We start from the raw sequence: 22,930 nt of genomic DNA, 5'->3' as shown, positions 1-22,930 counted from the left end.
ACTTCGGTGTATTCTGAGAGATGATTGCTGATGTATTTTTCCAGAAGTTTGCACAAATAAGGTAACTGAGAGATAGGGCAGTAGTTGGACAAATCATACTGAGGGACGTTAGGTTTCTTCCGGATGGGGATTACCTGGGCAGCCTTCCATTCAGATGGAAGAGATCCCTTATTCAGGGAAGAATTGAGAATGGAGCAAATAGTGGATGCCAACTGTTTATAGAGTTGGGAAGATATTTTAGCAGGTAAAATATCTGGAGGGGAACCTGATTTGACGTTTTTCATTAGAGACTCCACAGTATCTATAGAGAGAGGAGGGAAGCAGTCCAAAGTATGTGTAATGGTAGAGAAAGCTGGATAGAGAGTAGAGATGTTGTTAGGAGGGTCCCGGTCCTTAATGAGTCTGTTATATATGCTCTCAATGTCCGGATAAAATGATTGGCTAGTTTGTCACAGAGTTCTTGTGAGGGTGTTACATCGTTATGACAGGCTTTGGGATTAGTGAAGGAATTGAGAATACAATACATTTCTTTAGAATATTTTCCGGCCTGATTGAGTTGTGACTCAATGTGTTTTTTGCGTGCTTTCTTTAGGTTTTTATGATATAGGGCAAGAGAGCTCACGTAAGTCATTTTGTCATTAGCTGCGTGGGAGAGATGCCAATGACTTTCCAGTTTTTTGCATAGGTTTTTTTCCTTCCGCAAATCAGGGGCGAACCATGCCGCCTGCGTTCGCCTGATCATGGTTGGATGAGGTTTTAATGGGGCCAACTGTTCTAGGGTGGTTCCTACTATGTTGTTGTACCTGGCCAGTCATCCATATTATCTGAAGCCAGATAGGCATTCGTTGGAAAGCTATTCGCAAAGTGTTCAGGTGTAATTTATGCCATTGTCTTTGCACACTGTTAGTGGTTTTAGCAGGGCTAGGAATGGCCCCTACTTCTTTTTATTTGAAATCGAAGTAATGAGTGGTCTGACCATGTGAGTAGGCAAGTCGCCTCACAGCAGATGTTGAGGGAAGTGGTCAGGATGAGGTCTAGAGTGTGTCCTGTGAGATGTGTGTTGCCTGTGTTGGACTTTTCCAGCCCTAGGGTGGCTAGATCTGCCAAGAGCTTTGAGGCATCCACATTTGCTATGTACGTTAAAGTCTCCTAATAACAAAAACTGTTTGGAGGAGATAATGTGGGGGCAATTAGCTCCATGAGTTGTAGCGGGAGGTCCTTAAGGGGACCTGGCGGTCGGTACACAAGTGCACCTTTCCAACAATAATGGGGTTGGGAATCGATTTGGAACACAAGAATGTCCAGTTTGTTGCCTCAGCATTGTCCCAGGATTGTAATTTGGATGGAGTCCTTGTGACCACTGACCTTAGCCAGCCTATCAAGTATTTGGATGCGGGAGCCATCAGGGATAGCCATCGTAATCGCCGGGGTGGAACTAGGTTTGAGCCAGGTTTCTGTTAGGAAACCAATGTCGTTTTGTCCTGAGGAGAGCAAGTCCAAATTTCAGTAGCGTGCTTGGGCAGCGATCTAACATTGGCCAAGAAACAGTTCCATCCCTCTCTAGGATTAATGGTGGAGCGTTTATGGCGAGGAGGGTGATAATTTGTTTCCAACTGAGGTTGTCCCTTGCCTACGGTGGCAGTTCCACAATTTGCCTGCTGAAATTCCAGGCTGTGGAATTGGCAGTCTCTACAGGCAAAAGGTCCTACCATTTCCGGGAGGGCCTTGGGAGTTCATTTTGGGGTGCTTACCCTTCTTAGAGCAATAAGCTCCGTACTAGTATAAGTGTATTTCTGGCTGAGGCTTCGACCTAGGTTGGGAGGAGCAGGGGTCCTGGCTCCTGGCGACGGCTGGGTGCGGCTGGGCGCAGAAAGGGGCGGACGGGATTGCCTTTGGTGCGCCAACGGCGCACCCACTGCGCACGTCCGCATTGCGTGGGGAAGAGCATTGTTTTAAATAGAGCAGGCCAGGAAGCAGCTGACTACTAACCCTGGGCTCCCTCCCAGCCAGGAAGTGAGTGAGCAAGGGGAAGACACCAACTGTAACTCCCTCCACACAATCGGGAAATCCTGTGGTGGGCCGGGAAGGAAAGCAGTGAGTCACAGCCTGGCAGGAGAGCAAGAGCGGAATGCCTAACTGAGGTGAGGAGATCTCTGTTACAATGACAAGGCTAAAAGAATTGTCAGCAAATAAAATGATTAAAAGTAGAACCACAAATTAACACATGATTAGAGTAAAAGAATAAAAAATAGTTGCAAGCAAACAGAAGTAGCAGTGTGTGAATAAATGAGGAGCATTACTCTAAAGTGCGTCCGCTTGACACATGGTATAATACTATATTTTCCATATTTACGCCAACCTAGACACAGTCAAGTGGGAGGGGACCTTATGAAGAGAACTCACAAATAAGAAATGGGCCATGCAAGTCACTAAACAGTCACAAGGAATCCAAGATAATAAAATAATCTCAAAGATGTACCCAGGCTCCGCACACTGTGGCCCTCAGTGCCGGATGCCACAGTAAGACTTTCTCCATATGATATGGAATCTGCACAATAATCCCATAGTATTTGGTTGGGATAGTGATGGTATAACTGAGTTGTCGGGCAGACCGATACACAGTACATATCCAGCATATTGATCCAGATGCATAGGCCAACGGCAGACAAACATGCATGTGGAATCCTGGATCTCGGGTTGGTTCTGCCCAATAGAAATATTGCCATGCTGTCAAAGGGTACACTACAGACATACAGAAATGGCTTGTACCAAAATAGCAGTCTTGACCAGTCAGCGCCGAAGAAGGTCAAGTGGAATGGATGTATGTCGTTACAACGCATGCTTTTTCCACGCATGCCTTTACAACGCAGGTTTTACAACGCAAGTCGTTACAACGACTTACGTTGGGGGGCGCTGGATAATGGAATAGTTTAATTTACTATTCCAACTCCAGTTGCCGTGGATAGTAGGGAAGGCTTTGGATAGTAAATTAAACTATTCCCTATCCTACAGCGCAAGTCGCTGTAACGACTTGCATTGTAATACCTGCGTTGCAAAGGTACTGCGTGGAAAAAGTTTCGTTGTAAAGGATGTTTCCCAGTGGAATATGTATTACACAGTCGAACATCATCCTGTTAGCACTACAGATTAAGATAGACTAGAGGCCTCTGTTAGTTCAGTCAGTTTGGTAGGATACATGGATTCAAGTGGCTGGCTGGTATATCATTGGTATGTACTCATCAGCGACCCCTGTGAATTGGGGACAGAGTCTGTACTCAGCCACTGCCTGCTTTTCAGACATCATATACAGCTCTATCACATGGAAAGACACTCTCACACTCGCATTTTGTTCATCTCTCTTTTTCTGAAGCTAGCACTGCACACAAACACGTTATTCTTTTTTGTAAGACATTGCTTCCTCTAGGTTTTCCAAATGTTTTATTGTTTTATGTTTGACTGACTTTTACTATAAACACAATCAACATTGTTTGAAATGTCTGCTAGGGTGGACCAAGGAGTCTATATCAGATATTATCCTTTGTCTTACGTTGCTGAATCTGTTGTGGGGCAGTTATGTCATTGTTCTGGTTTCTAATTACAGAATATCAATATAAATCTTTAAAACAAAAACAGTTGCATGAAATGGCAACAATAAGAAAAGATTCTTTCTAGGCCAAAAATATGAGGCACAGAATTTGCAACCAAATGTACAGTGAAAATCAAAATACTAGCAGCTCGATAAAGAGGGTTTCTGTAGACCAGAGATAAAGATTGACCCACAAGGGCCGATTGGGTCATTTAAGTGTATTGATGACCTTTAGCATTCACCTGAGAAACATCTTGAGAATTAAAACCTAATGGAGATTTACTGTTGAATATTATGGCCTTTACTGCCCATGGGGGTGCCTTTGATACATGCAATCATTGCAAGGACTACGGGACATACCTGTACACCTTCTGGTGTCACACAGGACATGGCAGTGCTCTAAAGGCAAACTAATTGCACATCTTCGCATGAAAGAGAAGGACAGACTGCCTTTGGATGTCAGCAAATCTTCAAACGTGTATTTACTAAACAAATGCTTATAAAAAACCTAAGACATATCAATATGAAAGGAAAGGAAAGGCAGCCATTCTAGAAAAAAAAGATCTGAACACCCGAGAAAAGCTTGGGCTGTGATCCTCTGTTCAAGTTTTGGCTTCTTTCGGCCAAACAGGAGTAGGTGGACCCTGGGCTTTTTCAAGTTTGAGTAGTTTCTGCTCAGGTTGCTAGCCTTGATTGCTTTTCCACAGAATTCCTCCTTCCTGGGATTTATTTGTTGAGAAATATATAGTATAAAAAAATAATTAGAATTAAATGGTTCATGGCTACTACTTTTGTCACCAATTTCCATTTTTGACCTCTTGGTATCCGTTTATTCTTTCAACAAAATCTCTGCGTGGTGCATGTCCCTCTATAGATTACTCCCCCTTCTCTGATTACTCCCCTTTTTGGTGTATGGGCCGAAAGCATCCTACTCCCCCTGTGGCTAAGATGTTAGTCCTTATATAATTATAGTGTGCACGTCTATCTCCCACATTTCCTCAAACATCGCATCCCCAGTTGCTGTATCCCACAACATAACTACACCTCAGTGGTTATCATGCATGATGTGACAAAACATTCCATAACGGCAAAACAAAAACAATACCTTTCCAACCACACACTCTATAGGGTAAGTTGCTATCCATGTGGGTAAGCGCTTAAGTGCCACACATATGGGTAGTAAGTGCTATAAAGATACTATGGTACTATAAAATACAATATACTCATTGCAAATGTTCACACCTTACTCCCTCTGTGAAAGTGTAGTGCTCTTGTGCTTTTCATAGGCCATAGATGGATGTTTTTGCCAGTTGCATTAATGCAAGATTATCTTTTCCTTTTAATATGGTCAGAATGGTGGACGAATATTCACAACCCCTGTGTTTAGGTCAGACTCTCAAAGATTCTGGTCACAAGCCTAAAGGGCAAGACAACACACCCTTTGTATTTCTATGGCATTTTGCTTTGTATGTATATTGGCCGAAGAAGAATGGTTAACACCTGTCCCCTTTAATCCAAATAGGCTGGTTCAGGTTTTTATTTTTCTGTCAGCTATAACATCTACCCCACAGAACACATTTAATTTGTTTATGTGAGAGAGAAGACCTGCAGCATTGGGGTATATGTGTCCATTTTTGGAGAAATTGCATTAGTCATCGTTCTATATATGCTTAAAAAAACAGATGATAATCACACTTGCCATGAAGGAACATCAGTCTATTAAACATAGGCATGGGGACTGGAGCCTGCTAATGCCTTGTATTTAGCTAGAACTCTCTGAACTCTACCATAAGCCCTAAAATTAGGGCATTCATCCCAATCTCCTTCGCCAGAAGGACTCTGACTCTGCTGAGAGGCCTGACCATCTATATCCAGACAGAACTCTTATGTAGCCTCTGTTTTTAGAAACCTAGAGAGTTTATCACCTTCATACCCTACCAAGTAGGAATTGATGCACACTGCAGAGTACCGGAAAGGGGGCAGTCCTACTCTCAGTATTCAGAAATGATCAGGCCGGACTGGGGAGCAGCAACCAGCCCTGGTAGATTGCTGCTCGATCGGCCCTGGGAGCGGGTGGGGTGGAGCGTGCTAGTAAAAATCACTGCTTCTGCTTTTGTTATTGAGAGAGCGCAAACTGACTTAAATGTATGAGTACATCACACTTACCTGTAGTAAGCACAAATCATGAGGAGAAATGCCATGAGTGCTAATAGTATCTGCAATTATATTCTGAATGTATAGCTAATGTAGAGATTTAAGTAGAAGTGGAACTAATACAGAAATGTGTGACATTATATGATTTTAGTAGATGTGTTTATTTTTGAATCCATGTCGTGTAGCTGTTAAAACATAAGATGGTATGCGGTTAAACGCAGAATGTGGTAGGCCTCAGGGCCAGAGCTAAAAGGGAAGGTGTTTCTTTTCACGACACAGATTGTATTAATGTTTTGGTCATTGCATTAAATGGGCCATGATTTATAGAAATGTTTACTAAATAATAGAATAAGAGTATTAACATGCTTTAATTAAATGAAGAAGTTGAATGCTATAATCATAATGAGAAATATTGTAGGCCTGAAATGTTTTAGCATTGATTTACACGTACATGTCTGGGCTGAGAAATGTTGCAAGCCTTTTTAGAAGTCTATGAGAGTTGGGTTCTTGGCTGCAGATATCTGTCTGCAAAGGATAAGGGGGGGATCCAATTATAAATGAATGAATAGAGGTCTGTTCAGTAGACGGCCTAGACATGGAGGAGGGTTCCGGAATGTTTGAGGGGTATCAGCGGGCCGGAGAAGAATCTGAGAAGCAAGGTCAACTCTAACGTATGAGGCCCAATACAAAGCATCATGGAAAAAGCCAGAAGCTACACCACGTGAGAGGCGTCTCGCAAGGGGCGTCTCAAATGTTGTTGACTGTTTTGTATTAGGGACAGCACCCCTGGGTGGAGTTAGAGCAGATACCTGAGGACCCTTTAGAGAGCGGATGGGTAGGCAGAGAGGGGTCATGACTGGAGAACTATAGGTTTTCATCAAGAGACTTAGAGTGAGTGACTTCCCTTGGGGGTCATTCACTGCTGACACCTTTGTTAGGTTGGGATTTGGTTAAGTAGGGATACCATCTAGAGCAGGGTAGGGACAGCCTAACCTTTGCGTTTTCCTCCAACCTAAATGAAGGAGAGATATGCGTCTATGCTGATAGCTTTATTATTCTTAGAACTTGTGTTAGTGATTTCTGTTGCTCGTCTGAGGGCTTTCCGAGAGCACATGTATGTAATTGGACCTGTGTATCTCGTGAATCTCATTCTGAGATGCCTGTATTTGCAGCTTATCATATCTTTACAATAAACTTTTGAAAGCTAGAAGTTGTTTGTGGTCTTTGGGAGTAGAGTCCTTTATTGGGTGAACTAGCTTGGAAATAGGTGCACTTTCTTTCCTCACAGACAGGCAACAAAGGTTCAGTCGACCAGATCGAGGTTTGGATCAATAGATATAAGGTATCGATCAAAATCTCGCCCTTTCAGTTGGTAGCTATAGAGGATGGTTGCCTTCTTGAGGACGGTGACCTAGGCCAGGTTAGCTTACCCCAAGGCCCCTAGAGATCGATGATCGGAAGAACAGCCCGCTGAAGAAGATCCGGATGACGTGAGACAGAAAAAGCAGCAGTATCGGTCGAGAGTGAGTATAAAGGGTTATGCGTGTTAGATTGCGGTGTGTTGTATTGTATCTATGTTGTAATGTCTGGCGGAGTTGAATGTCTGTAGAGTGACTGTGGAACAGGTTGTGAGCGCGCGCAACCGGTGGAAATCTTAAGTTCAAGGAGAGCTTAAGTGGTTCGGGTGTATCGGACACCCAGAGTAATTGTCAACTAGTGTGAAGGGGGTCATGAGGTACCATTGATCACCCGAGAGACCGAGATAGGGGGAACGTAAGAGTGAGTGCGTGAGTAACGGACGCTGGTCGGAAGTTACTGTGTGTGTAAGCAACCTATCAGAGAGACGATAGACATCTCGTCAGTTGTGTTGACAATTACAGATAGACTGTGGACGTACAGTCGAGAGAAGTGACCGCTTGGTCGGAAGTAGTCATTTTTCGGTGTATGAATGGGACGCATGCATAACCGGGAGACGAGTTGAGAAAGGAGGGGTGCTGCTGCGAAGCGGAGAAAAGTGACGTCAGGTGGTGTCGCGCAGTGATTGGCCGACAGGAGAAAGACCGCGCTGTGATAGGCCAGCTAGCGAAGACGTCAGACAGGGTCGCGACGTGATTGGCCGACCGGAGAAAGACCGCGCTGCGATAGGCCAAGCTAGCAAAGCCGCGACAGGATTGGTGGATTGTCATCAGGAAGTAAACAGAGTAGCGAGGCTGGATATTGTGCGCATAATTATGAAGTGTTTTAAATGGCTGAAAGCGGTGTTTAAAAGAGAGAAGCGGGGATCGTATGAAGGGGAAGAAGCCCCGCCGGAGGGTACGCCAGCTCGTTACATGGCAGTGAATGTTGGGCTGCATACGATCCTTTGGATTTCAGAGTGGAGTAAGATTACTGAAGGAAATGAGGAACTGACGTTCCCGAAGTACGGGACGTTCAGATTAGAGGTGTTACATCGATTAAAATCAGTCATGACCTCAACGAGACCCTTGCCTAGACCGACCCAGTTTGAAGCTCTTGAAGCATGGATTAGGGCAGCGCATGAGAAGAATATGAACAGACGACAGGAAAGGGTGAAACGATCGGTAAGGGCAGTGCAGGATGCCAGGTGGGATGCGGATGCTAAAAGATGGAGAGTGCATAACCTGGAAATAAATAAACTGTACCCAGTGTTAGAGGTGCCCGTAAATAAAAGCCCCATAGAAGAAGATGATGAGAGCGAAACAGAGGACAGCCTGATAAACAGATTATTGACAGACAGGCCACCCCCGTATAATAGAGCAGGGGGAGAGGTCGAGAATACTGAAGGAGAAAAGGGGGGCAATGCAGGAGAGCATAGACCGCTTCCCAGTTCAGAGTGGGATCCTGAGCCAAAGAAAGAGCTGTCCCAGCCTAGTCAGGTGCAACAGGTAGTCGGGAGGTTTGTGGTACAAAGAGCGCCGGAAACGGAAAGCGCCACATCCTACCCATTACCAGATGCACTACAGGTACCTGTTACCATAGGTCCTATAATATCGATATATGACCAAGAGAGAGCAAGAGGGGAAGAACGGGTACGGAAGGACAGAGAAAGAGCAGAGAAGGCAAGGAGGAACGATACGATTAATTCCCCAAGTCAGATGCCGATACCCAGAGAGTGGAGCACCCCGATGCACACAGCAGGGGACCCAGGAGGAGATCCTGGGGGCCCTAGATGGCCAATGGATCTGAGGGGATCTGGACGAAAATCCTTTCAAGAGCTAAATGAGTACATGAAGCAGTGGGATGAGGCAGTGAAGGCTCAAAAGAGCATCAATGCTGCGGAAGCTGAAAGGGAAAGTCAGGACAGCCGAGCTCGGACTCACTGCGGGGCTGGGGAGAGCAGCCCGGAGTGGGACTGTAGAGGGAGTAGGGGAGTCACCCATTGGGCCCGGAGAGGAGATGGAACAGACCTGGAAAACAGGGGCCCCGGGAGTGAAGGGGTGGCGCGCCCAATACTCAGTGAAGGGGAGAGGAGAGCGCAAGAGTACAGAAACAGCTTTAAGTGTCCACACTGTGTGCCCGGCACCAGAGAACTGAATGGGAGTTGTGAGAGGTCGCACCATAGTCCCTGTGATGACGGAAATGAGCGTAGCCCAGGGAATATGGGGAACCAGGAAGGATCGTATCGGATACTAAGCGATACTAGGCAAAGGGAGAGTAGAGAGCAGAGGGAAGATAACAGAGAGGTGTGCGGTGAGAGGAGAGAAGAAGAAGAGAGTGGGCAGAGCAAGAGTGGGGGTAACAGGCCCGTGTTCCATCACCTTCCTAGATCGGATGGCCGAGCATGGGACCTGGAGAGATGGGAGCGAGGGAGACCACCCATTAACTCTCCCGAGCCCAAACGCAGAGCTCGAAGTTGGGATGGTAGGGAGATCAGTGAGCCCCCTTCGAAAGACATATTGCGAGCTGAGATAAAAGCCAAGAGACTCGATGTCACCAGTTTAAGGTCAGACCTGGATGACATGGTAGATGGTACCCTGCCTTTAGAAAGAATGGAAATGTATGAACAGGATGAAATTCTGTACATGGCGAAGGACATTACTCGAAAAGCGAGAGCAGTCCATGAGAAGTTAGTCGAATTAGCAGGCAAATATATGGTGGACTTGTCAAGAACCAAAGCATTACAGGGTAACCACAGGCTACATTACACAGATCGAGACCTAGATGAGAGGAGAACGATTGGGCTGAAAACACACATAAGGGAACTGATTACTGGAATAAGGACATGGAGGGCACTAGATAAGTGGGAAGAGAGGTGGTCCAAGAAAGGGACCGGTAGGAGAAGCATGATTGGTATGACACCAGGACAGCAGGGAATAGAAGCATACCCTTTGCGTGAAGTCGCAAATGGGAACTATGTACATGTCCCTTGGAGTAGGGGAGATTTAGCTGCTTTTACCACCTCTTTCCCCAAATTACGTGAAAGCCCAGTGGAGTGGTACAAGCAAGTGGAGAGATTTGTAAAAATCTCAAAGGTCCTTTGGATAGATCTGAACACGCTGTTTGACATTGTAGTACCAGGCGATCTGTGGACAGCATGCAAGGTTAGCGCTGAGTGGCCCACAACGGAGCCAGAGAGAGATGCCAAGACTAATGGGCCGTCCGAGATTGTGATGGCAAAATACGAGAGAGTGATGACTTGGCTGAAAGAGAAAGTGCCAATGCAAGACATAGATTGGGTCAGAATAGACCGAACAAGACAGGAACCCAAAGAGACAGTCCACGAGTATTACGAGAGATTGCTGAAGGCGTTTAAACAGTATAGCGGCTTGGATGTAATGGATCCAAAAGACATAGGGCAATTTGTGTCCAAGTTCGTCCTGGGACTGAGACCGGATATTAGTTTAATGATTCAGCAACACTCGATTTGTTGGCAAACTAAACCCCTAGACGAAATACTGAGATATGCCAGGTACTGCTGTGATGAGATAGATTCCAAGGCTAAGAAACTAAAAGAAAAGTTGATGGTGGTACAGATGCAGGCAGCAGGGAAGGGGGGACAACAGCAACAGCAGCAAGGAACAGGTACAGGAGGAAAGAAGCAGTACAGTCAGAACAAGGGCAATGAGGAGAGTTCCACCTTTAGACCCAGAATAGATATAGCTGCCTTGAAGAAAACGACTAGGTGCCACCAGTGCAACGAGGTGGGGCATTGGAAACGCGAGTGCCCCTACAATGTAGAGATAGGAGAACAAGAGATAGAGGAGGAAGAGGTCCAGAGCGCGCCTACAAGAGGGGTAACGCAATACCAAGGAAAGGTGCTCAAAGGGGGGGGGGCTCCTCCCCGAGCCCAGTTCCCGCAACCTCCTCGAGTAGGGGGTATGGGTAAGACCTATAGACAAATGCCCCTGTTTGTGGAAGGGGAAGAGTGCTATTATGTGGACCCATTAACCGGACAGAGAGTGGAGAGAGAAGACTGCACCCTCGGGGCAGCCTTGGAGGTAGATCAGAGGGGACCCTATGTGGAAGCAGAAGTAGCAGGGTGCCCTACGACATTTCTGGTGGACACAGGAGCCACTAGATCCACGATCAGATCAGCTGCAGTTCCAGACCTGCCCATGTCTGGAGAGACCATACAGGTGGTAGGGGTCGCAAACAGGAGAATAACCAGCCAATTGACAGAACCGGTACAGGTGAAAATAGGGAAGTACAGCGATGAGCACCAGTTTGTGGTTTGCGATTCAAGTCCTGTGTGTCTGCTAGGGAGAGACCTGTTATGTAAATTGAATTGTACTATATACTGTACACCTCAGGGAGTGGAGGTGTTGACCAATGATGATGATGCAGATTTCAAAGTTGCAAACTCAAGAATATGCGTGGAGCTGTACCCTACTTTAACAGTAGATGAGCTCCCCTGGGACTTGAGAGAGACAGTGGCACCAGAAGTATGGGATTTCACTGGGGAAGAGATTGGATTGGTCAAAGGGGTGGACCCAGTGAAAATTGTAGTGAAACCGCATGCTGAGTTCCCAAGAACACCCCAATATAAATTGACTCCAGAAACGATTGCAGGCATAAAACTCGTGATCGAGTCCATGATTAAACAGGGAATACTGAAAGAAATCGTGGGTAGTCCATGCAACTCCCCGATTATGGGTCTGCAGAAACCAAATGGGAAATTTCGGATAGTACAGGACCTTCGAAAGATTAATAACATAGTCGTTTCATGTTGTCCAGTGGTACCGAATCCATCAGTGATACTGTTTCAGATTCCATTCCAAGCTGAGTGGTTCACTGTGATCGATCTTTGTCAGGCTTTCTTTTCGATCCCTCTGGACGAAGAAAGCCATTTTCTTTTCGCATTTAAGCTGGAAAATCGCGTCCTAACATGGTGTCGTATCCCTCAGGGGTATACAGAGAGCCCATCGATCTTTAACCAGCTTTTAAAGAAAAATCTTGAAAGTCTAGTGCTGCCCCAGAAGTCAGTTCTGGTCCAGTACATAGACGACCTCCTTGTGGCGTCAGAAACAGAAGAAGCTTGCAGGGAAGACTCCATTGCTTTGTTAAATCACCTAGCTGCCAATGGGCACAAGGTGTCCCCGGGAAAATTGCAGTACTGCCTGACAGAGGTGCAGTACTTGGGACACAGAATAGAGAAAGGCAAACGAAAGGTGTCACCAGACAGGATAGAGGCGATCATGAAAATGAATGCGCCTAAGACACAGAGAGAGGTCAGGATGTTCCTAGGGATGGTGGGTTATTGCCGACAGTGGATCGTGAACTTTTCACTGAAAGCAAAGCCCTTGCAAAAACTGACGCACAAAGAGGTGAGCGATCCGGTACCATGGGACAAAGACTGTTTGATGGCGTTCTTACAGCTGCGAGAGGACCTGTGTCGTGCTCCGGCATTGGGAATGCCTGATTACAATAAACAATTTTTTCTTTACTGTTGTGAGAGAGAAGGTTGCGCGTTGTCTGTGTTAGTCCAAATCCATGGGAATGCCCGTAGACCAGTTGCTTATTTCTCGGCTACTTTAGACCCAGTAGCCGCAGCGTTGCCCGGATGTCTCAAATCCGTTGCTGCAACGGGTGTCAGCATTGAGAGATGTGAAAATATCGTCATGGGGCATCCGTTAGAGGTGTGCGTGCCCCATTCTGTTGAACTGTTGATGACCAGGACCAAAACACAGCATCTGACCAACAGCAGGCTCACGCGCTATGAGCAAGTTATTCTTGCTGCAGAGAATGTGACCCTCAAGAGATGCTCTGTTTTGAACCCTGCTACCTTGATGCCACTTCCAAATGATATTGAGGATGATGATGAATATACAGACCATGACTGTCTTGATGTGACTGAACTATGCACCAAACCCAGACCCGACATCGTAGATGAGCCACTGACTGACCCAGATGAAATTTTCTTTGTCGATGGCTCATGTGTAAGAGACGAAGTTGGGCAGTTGAGAGCAGCTTATGCTGTATGTACAATTACTGGAGTTGTGGAAGCTGGGTGCCTGGAAGGAGTACACTCCGCTCAGGTAGCCGAGATTATTGCCCTGACACGTGCTTGCTTGGCAAGCAATCAAATTCGAGTCACCATATACACCGACAGCCAATACGGGTTTGGGGTAGTTCATGATTACGGGCAGTTATGGTCTCAAAGAGGGTTCATGACCTCTTCAGGCTCTCCCATTCGCAATGGAGAGTTTGTGCGCCTGTTGTTAGAAGCATTGCAATGCCCAGCAAGTATCGCAGTTGTAAAGTGCACCGCACATACCAGAAATGAGGACTTTGTTTCGAAAGGCAATAGATATGCTGATGAAGTTGCGCGGTATTGCGCGGAACAAGGGTACTCTTTCACAGAGGTGGATGTGGGTGGAATAAATGTAAGAACTGAATTAGCCATGATACTGGAAACTGTTGATACTTGGGATGAACTGTCAACCATGCAAGAAAATGCTCCTGATTCTGAAAAAGAAACATGGGAGAAGGCAGGATGTGTAATGGGTGAGACCCATTTTTGGGTCTCAGCAGACGGCAGAGCAGTGTTGCCCAATGAGATGGTGAGTCCAATGGCTAGACTCATACATGGTCCCGTACACTTGGGGAGAGATGCTATGCTGAGAGTGTTTAGACAAACTTGGTACAATCCTAAGTTTAGAATAGCAGCAGAAGCAGTGTGCCAGCGTTGTGTGACCTGCCAGCAGCTGAATGTAGGGAAAAGAACACCAGTTGCACTAAGTCACATAGGAAGGTCTGGAGGTCCATTCAATCGAATGCAGATAGATTTCATTGAAATGCCAAGGTGCAACCGCCTCCGCTATGTCCTGGTGATTGTTTGTGTGTTCTCCAGATGGGTTGAGGCATACCCTACACGTAGGTGCGACACCCTCACAGTGGCCAAGTTACTGCTCAGGGAAATCATTCCTCGCTTCGGGGTGCCGGCCTTTTTGGAATCAGATAGGGGAACACATTTTAACAGCGAGCTTGTGAAGATGGTCTGTGTAGCGCTAAATATTGACCAGAAGTTGCATTGCAGTTACCGACCAGAAGCCTCAGGAATTGTGGAGCAGATCAGTGGCACGATCAAGTCCAGAATAGCAAAAGTTTGTTCCTCAACGACCCTGAGTTGGCCTGACGCCCTGCCATTGGTTCTCATGAGCCTTCGTAGTACCCCAGACAGAAGAACAGGGTTGTCACCACATGAGGTGTTAATGGGGAGAGCAATGAGACTGCCATCTGTCCCAGCTACTGCACTGTTAAATATCACAGATGATATGATCCTGGACTATTGTAAGGGGCTGTCTGACGCCATGCGTTCTGTGTCCCTTCAGGTGCAGGCTGCCGAGGTTCCAGCGTGCCAGGGCCCTTGCCATGACCTGTATCCTGGGGACTGGGTCCTGGTGAAGAAACATGTGAGAAGAAGCTGCTTGGATATTCGTTGGCGTGGACCCTTCCAGGTCATCCTGATCACGAACACAGCTGTGAAGGTGGGAGGCCTGCCCAATTGGATCCACGCGTCACATACGCGAAGGGTTCCAGCACCTCTGGAAGAAACAGCTCCTCTCTCGGATAGACGTCCAGCCGAGGACCGAGAAGCCATAGAGGGGGCTAGCCAAGCTGTAGAGGTGCCAGCGGAAGCAGGGAACGAGTCTGACCAAGCTGAGGACGGTCAGTACAACAGCGAAACAGAAGACGCTACAGAAGGAGAAAGCAGCTGGGAGTACGAGTCTGACCCTGACAGGTCTGAAAGAGAGCGAGAACAGACCAGAAGGAGAAGGAGTAGAAGGGCACGTGGAGAAGCTAATTGGCCGCAAAGACGGAGCTCTAGCCTGAGGTCAACTCCAGAGGCAACCCTTCCTCCGATATCAGAAGACTCAGACCCAGAAGAAGGTGCTCAGGGCGCTGAAGCACCGGACCGAAGAAGGTCAAGAAGAGTGCGTGTGCCTAACAGAAGATACTCCACACCTGAGTGGACATATCTGGCGACAAATGTCTGTGAAACCGGAGACAGGGAGGATCCGAGCGGTGGTGGTGTCCAGTTCTGAGCCCATTATCACCGTGGAAATAAGACTGTTGGTACCCGGTGTCGAACAAGAAGGGTCACTAACATTCATGCTCCCCAGACCTCCCCGCCTCAGCAAGTTAAAACACATGTTCCTTACAGAATTGCAATTCCCCGACTTTGGTACAACGATAACAGCACATGAAGAGCACAATCTTCGTTTGGAAATATTGAACTATGCTATTGAAGCTGCAACCACAAACCTGATAGTAGACTGTTAAAGAACTTTGTAAATAAAGCAAGCAGAAAAAGAAGATTACCTAGCGCCCAGGAAGCAGAGAATAATAGGGAACTTCCCTTGAGTTGATGGAGAAGGGCTAGGGTTGTCTTTATTGAACTGTTAAAGGACTTTTGCGAAGAAGGCTGTCAGCCTCCAGTTGTGTGGATTCTAAAGACAAAAGGATTGAAAAGAGACTGTAAAGGAACGAGAGGAAAAGAACTTTTTGCTAAGATAAGAGAGAGCCATATTGTCTGACGAAATGGAGGCCGGCACCCAGAACCGAAGAGCTAAATGTATAATAGGTACACTAATAGTAGGAGTAATAATATTAATAGCTTTAGTGGTAACAATTTCTTATGTAAAGGGACATGAAGAAGAGGTAAAGGTAACTGATGCGAATTCTGTAGTGACGCTTACACCTACTGTTGCGGGTGAGAAAAGGGAAAACACTCAAGAGAAAGCGTTATTGGCTGCAGAAGCCCGCAGGTTACACGTAGACGAGTCCCAAGGAGACTTTAGGTCAAATGCTTATGCTAAACTTTTATATGAATACGTGGATGCCATGGAGGTTAAGGATTGTTATGTCTGCATGCAATTGCCGGCATCTGTAGATGAGGGTATTAGATACCATCACCTCCCTCTGACATATGGCATTACATGTAGCTTATTGCTTAGTATATTTTATGAGAGAGATAGTTTTGAATACTATTTCTCCAATTATGATTCAGTGTTGCCAGAAGTCCCAAATTATAAGCAGATGAACAAATGGGACTACTGGAAGAGTGAAGACAGATTGGCCAAGTTCTTCATTCCTTGGATTACTTTAGATACTTCACATGCCCGTAGAAATAACCTGACATGCAAGGTGTCAGAAGTCGAGAAGAAATTCATAGGGCAGGTGGATGATCGTTACAGGAGACAAAAGATTTTGAAAAAATCAGGACAGTGGAAAACAGATTGGACCGAGGAAGAGAAGGCACACAAGAGAAAGGGTAGTAGTGGTCCAATAGCTTTAGATAAGACGCAGAGAGGAAAGCTATGTCTTCACCGAGCCAAAACGTATTATGAAAATGTATACGTGGGTGAAGTAGACTGTGAACATGCTTTTAATTTAGAGTACTACACTAAGGATTTCCTGAAGGGAATGCAAGTGATTCCAAATGTGTATTTTGTATGTGGAAGAAATGCTTACGTGAGACTACCTGACAACTGGTATGGATCATGTTACTTGGCAATTGTCTTCCCCAAAATATATCATGCACAAGACTTAGTGATCATTGAGGGCAAGACATCTTCGAGGGGAAGGAGAGATGTAGGCGATGCAGAAATGGTTGGAGATGTCTTTGGAGCTATGTTCCCTCTTTTGGGAGTAATCCTTAATGATGTTAAAATTAGACGACTGGCAACAGTTGTCGACAGGTTGTCTGCCAGCACTGCTCAGTCCTTAATGCTGGTAGAAGGAGAGATGCAATCGATAAGGGCTATGGTTCTTCAGAACCGTCTTGCATTAGATGTCCTATTAGCAAAAGAGGGCGGAGTCTGTAAGGCTTTGAAGGTCCAGGAATGTTGCACTTACATTCCAGACAATTCGAAGCCCCTTGAGAAAGTTATTAAGAACATAACTAATATTCACAAGGAGATCGAAGACTTGAGTAGAGAAAATGTCTGGGAAAAGGTGGGCCACGGAATGAGTACAGTTGGAGGGTGGTTTTCCACCTTAGGCAAAAGCTTTGTTTGGTATATCCTAAAACCTATCATCATAATATTGATCTGTGGGATTATATTGTGGGGATTGGTGAGGGTATTCAAATGGTACAGAGCAAGAAGGTCAGAAAGGGCCCAAAGAGAGCAGCTGCAGAGATTGGCTGCCATACAAGATAATCAGTACAGGAGTCTGAGGGCTCTGGAAGCGCAGAGAATGCCAGCAATAACTGCAGTTTAAATGTTAGTGATGACCCCGAGAGGTCATCAAAGGGGGGAACTGAGAGAGCGCAAACTGACTTAAATGTATGAGTACATCACACTTACCTGTAGTAAGCACAAATCATGAGGAGAAATGCCATGAGTGCTAATAGTATCTGCAATTATATTCTGAATGTATAGCTAATGTAGAGATTTAAGTAGAAGTGGAACTAATACAGAAATGTGTGACATTATATGATTTTAGTAGATGTGTTTATTTTTGAATCCATGTCGTGTAGCTGTTAAAACATAAGATGGTATGCGGTTAAACGCAGAATGTGGTAGGCCTCAGGGCCAGAGCTAAAAGGGAAGGTGTTTCTTTTCACGACACAGATTGTATTAATGTTTTGGTCATTGCATTAAATGGGCCATGATTTATAGAAATGTTTACTAAATAATAGAATAAGAGTATTAACATGCTTTAATTAAATGAAGAAGTTGAATGCTATAATCATAATGAGAAATATTGTAGGCCTGAAATGTTTTAGCATTGATTTACACGTACATGTCTGGGCTGAGAAATGTTGCAAGCCTTTTTAGAAGTCTATGAGAGTTGGGTTCTTGGCTGCAGATATCTGTCTGCAAAGGATAAGGGGGGGATCCAATTATAAATGAATGAATAGAGGTCTGTTCAGTAGACGGCCTAGACATGGAGGAGGGTTCCGGAATGTTTGAGGGGTATCAGCGGGCCGGAGAAGAATCTGAGAAGCAAGGTCAACTCTAACGTATGAGGCCCAATACAAAGCATCATGGAAAAAGCCAGAAGCTACACCACGTGAGAGGCGTCTCGCAAGGGGCGTCTCAAATGTTGTTGACTGTTTTGTATTAGGGACAGCACCCCTGGGTGGAGTTAGAGCAGATACCTGAGGACCCTTTAGAGAGCGGATGGGTAGGCAGAGAGGGGTCATGACTGGAGAACTATAGGTTTTCATCAAGAGACTTAGAGTGAGTGACTTCCCTTGGGGGTCATTCACTGCTGACACCTTTGTTAGGTTGGGATTTGGTTAAGTAGGGATACCATCTAGAGCAGGGTAGGGACAGCCTAACCTTTGCGTTTTCCTCCAACCTAAATGAAGGAGAGATATGCGTCTATGCTGATAGCTTTATTATTCTTAGAACTTGTGTTAGTGATTTCTGTTGCTCGTCTGAGGGCTTTCCGAGAGCACATGTATGTAATTGGACCTGTGTATCTCGTGAATCTCATTCTGAGATGCCTGTATTTGCAGCTTATCATATCTTTACAATAAACTTTTGAAAGCTAGAAGTTGTTTGTGGTCTTTGGGAGTAGAGTCCTTTATTGGGTGAACTAGCTTGGAAATAGGTGCACTTTCTTTCCTCACAGACAGGCAACAAAGGTTCAGTCGACCAGATCGAGGTTTGGATCAATAGATATAAGGTATCGATCAAAATCTCGCCCTTTCATTATTTAGGGATGATATTGCAGCACTGCTGCAAAGCTGGCCGCTAATGACGAAACCAGCCCACACGGCCAGAAAACCATCCTCCGGCACACCGGGGAAACGCCTGGTACCGGCAACGGCCAGTCCTGCCCTGAAAATGATCCTTGCACCCTTTGCATCTCGGTGTGAAGAGGTGTTATCACACAATGAACCTTCCTCGTTTTGCATTAAGTGTTGGTGATAGAGTGGGGACACCGATGGCTGAAGTCTTCTTAAGCAGTTCAAGCTTCTTGTGGAGTACTACCAGGTAGCTCAACATTCCCAAGAGGTAGGGTAGCTGAGAAGGGATACTGGTAAGAAGAGGGTATAGTGCTACCAACCTACCGTCCTGGCTCAGGAATGAGATTAGTGTAAGACATCAAGTTCCACCCAGTTTAGGAGAGACTAAGGGAACCCAGGGGCATATTATCAAGGACTGGTGTAAAAATGATCGCCGTTTTATCGGCAGGAAACTGCCGATAAAACTGCGATAATGGGCTTGATAATACTCCCTTGTTAATTCCCAGAGAAGCCCATGTTACCATCAGAACATGGGCTTCTATGGGAATTAACAAGGGCGTATTATCAAGCCCATTATCGCCGTTTTATCGGCAGTTTCCTGCCAATAAAACTGCGATAATTTTAACACCGGTTCTTGATAATATGCCCCCAGTCACCCTAATAAAATAATGGATATTTTGTGAAAAGTAAGTATTCTGCTTCATAGCCATTGCTCGTAGTTGGGGGCAGCATCAGTAATGTCACAGACCATTTAAAGCAGTTGTTTAGTAAGCAAATACAATATTAGAAAGAATATTTCAAACAGATGTGATGCGGACAAATAATACTGAGATTAGAAACCTAATATACAAATATGTGGCTTTCATTTTACCAAGGTCCTTATTTTAAGGGCGACATGTTTCCTTCATGCCCTCTAGGTCAGTCGCTACTATGGCCTTCAGTCTCCTTGCAGACACCACTCACCCGATTTAGAGATTACACACATGCCTGGTAGGTATCCCCCAAACATTGAGAGTAACTGCCATAGGGACGGGTACTTGGAAAGCTGAAAAGTTAGCAGAGTAGGCCCAATGTTTTGCCAAACTTTTTGCTTCAAGAGAAAACTGCGAAAGTTTGATTTTGTTTTTGAAAAATACAAAAAGAAATAGTTAATGTCTCTGACTTTTTTCCTGGGCATGGAGGCCACTGAGAAGTTTCTCAGAAAAACTTTGTCATGTCATGAACAGCGGTTCAGGGCAGTGAAATCTAATAACAGTGACTCCACCCTATATGTGGCAGGGTGACCGTCACTGTGAATTTGCAGTACAGTCTAGTTGACCATACTGTTATTTGATCAACTCTGCTCTCTATGGGAGCGCCCAGTCCCATAATCTGCTTTCTTGCAAAGTTATATGAGAAATTAGCTTGCAACATATGTTATGGCCCATGAGGCGAATGTACTAACAACGTTTCCATTAAGTGTGGTATTTGGCAAGGTTGTGTACTTGCGTCTTCATTATTCTCACTGTTTATCAACGTGGTGTACAAGGCCCTACAAGTAGTATGAGCAGATATCCCTATAGTTGCTGGGTGTCCTACACCAGTGCTCTTCTACGCAGATGATGCTGTTTTGTTGGCCAGGACCCCGGAGGGGTTACAGCATTTAATGAACTTCTTTGGGGAGTTTATTGCTGCAAAGAAATTGATTGTTAACAAAAACAAACCTTATACAATGATCTGTGGGACAGAGCACAAGAAATGCAGAATGTTTTTTATGGCTAATACCCCGGTAGTTACTGCTGATACCTTTTTCTACTTGGGTATTAACTTTACAGGTAATGGCTCACAGTCCCGCGAAGTTACAAATGTTGGGGCAAGATGAACAGATGTTCCCATAGAATTTTTAGATTCTCAGCTAAGTTTGGCTCACGGCCGATAAAGAATATGATAGCAATCTACAGTGCCAGGGTTTCAGGTATTGCCACATACGGGCCGGTGTGTGGCCACTACAATAGTAAGGCACTTCAGACTGAGGAAAATTGTTTCCTCAAATGCTTGTTTTATCTGCCAACCTCAGGCTCCACTGAGATAATACATAGAGAGGCAGGATTACACCACCTTACAGATATAGTCACACTACGTCCCCTTTTGTTCTGGTGTTCATTTGGTCCAAAGATGAGACTAGCTTTACCAAGTCAATTATTTTAGATTGCTTGTCTTTGGATAATGCATTGGCTAAGTTATATTAACTTTTTTTTATATTAAACTAGTCAAGATACCAGTTCAGACTAACCCCTTATCGGTAATATCCCTTACAAAATGGCCAATCAAAGAAATGTTTATGACTTATAAAAGGGAAGCCCTGATGGATTGTGAGGGAGGGAAACCAATTGTTACATTTTATCTAACACTTACGTTAAAAGAGGGCTACCAAGATTACTTACCTTATACTTTTAACTTAATGCATCGTTTTGTATTACTTTGTTTTTTGACTGGAAATCGCTCATCATTTAGTTGCCATTCCCACCATGAAAACTTGTTCCTCAGATACGACCCCTTGCCCATGTGATGGCCAGAGCAAGCAAAGCACCATGCACTTTATACTGTTTTGTGATTTTTATTCAATTTTTAGGCACCACTACCTAAAATCTCTCTTGCTTGCACAAGGTATCAGATTGCATATTACTGCTCTGAAATATATGCTTGAGTTAAATGATATTAAGGTCTGTCTTAATGTTGTCAATGTTATTAGAAATGCAATTAATATACGCAAAACTGTTGTCACCATGATGATTTTATGGAATTTAGATGGAAATCAAATTTTTTAAACAATTTTAATATTTGTCCTTGGCATGATTAATTGTGACACTATGATGTACATTGGGTGTAGTTTTTATTCTTTAACTTTCCACAATAATCACGTGCGTTTGGAAAAAGGAAAGAAGCTTTGTGGGTGCAAGGAGGCCGTATCTATCGCTCCAGATTGAATGAGGAAACCACAGCCTGCAGCTTAGATCTTTGATTATGCAAATCTAATCGATTCATAAGAAGAATCCCATTGTGGTTGTGATAGGCCCACCTGCCATGCCCTTGTGAAGCACTAACAGACTAAGTTAACAGTTCTGTTTTACCCTATTATCAGTGTCTCTCGAAATTTTACGGTGGCACCCACAGAAGGTCTTCTAAATATCAAAATTTATCTGTGAGAGGGTATTTACCCTGGATATAAATATATTTTTAACGCAAGAAATTTTATCTTAACTTTCTCGAACACACACCAATATCGAAAACTGGTATCACATCTAGCCCCGTGGCTGGAGATAGAAAACTGTCCTGAAGAAGGTGAATATCCTAGACAAATCACCGAAACGCAGCGTCGACTTTCGTTTTCTTAAATTTGTGAACTGTAATAGTAATACCTTTTGGATTATGTCATTTGTGATGTTTTTAAATTTGTATTGATGAGTTGTTTTTATCATGAAGTGATGGAATAAATTGTGTCTCAGTTTTAATTTTTGTTATTGCATTTATCATGATCAAGTTGTTGGTTTGACCCTTTTTTTAAATGATAATTTTTACATGATTTTTTATTATATGTTGATAACTGTATGGTGACTATATTCTAGAATTCATGGTCAATGCCCTTTAATTATCGATTTTTAAATACTAGTGATTAAGGGACGTTTTTCTGTGTCTCAATTGTGAATTTTTACATGCTGAATAAAGTTTCTTGAACTGAACTGCCGGTTAAGGGTTTCCACTGATGAAGCCGGCTGAATCTTTGTGAATAAAACAATATTTTTTTAAAGAAGGCATGGTGAGGGAATCTAGACTAGGACTGCCGTACCAACTGGCTCTGGCTTATGTCATTTCTTCACATATCTTTCTGATGTTAAACGAAAATTGTTGAACTCAACTAGGATGTTACAAACTCTTGAGAAGGAACTGTACTAAGGCTGAGTAAAAGATCTTAAAATATGAAATACTTACGGATACAAAGAAGAGTTGTCTACAAATTAGTGTGAGGGAGATGAAGTTTCATCTCGAAT

At 44.5% G+C, this 22,930-nt stretch overlaps 1 protein-coding gene across 1 annotated transcript in view; it reads left to right on the top strand.

The window, feature by feature from the left end:
- The window catches only part of PDE1B (phosphodiesterase 1B), a 1,091,117-nt gene that overhangs the window by 868,399 nt on the left and 199,788 nt on the right, over positions 1–22,930 (top strand). The gene's annotated exons all lie outside the window — the stretch shown is intronic.

The sequence above is a fragment of the Lissotriton helveticus genome, chromosome 1_1 (genome assembly GCF_964261635.1).
Source record: "Lissotriton helveticus chromosome 1_1, aLisHel1.1, whole genome shotgun sequence".
NCBI classification, from domain to species: Eukaryota; Metazoa; Chordata; class Amphibia; order Caudata; family Salamandridae; genus Lissotriton; species Lissotriton helveticus.
The sequence above is the reverse complement of the archived record's forward strand: the minus strand, read 5'-3'. Positions and strand labels throughout refer to the sequence as shown.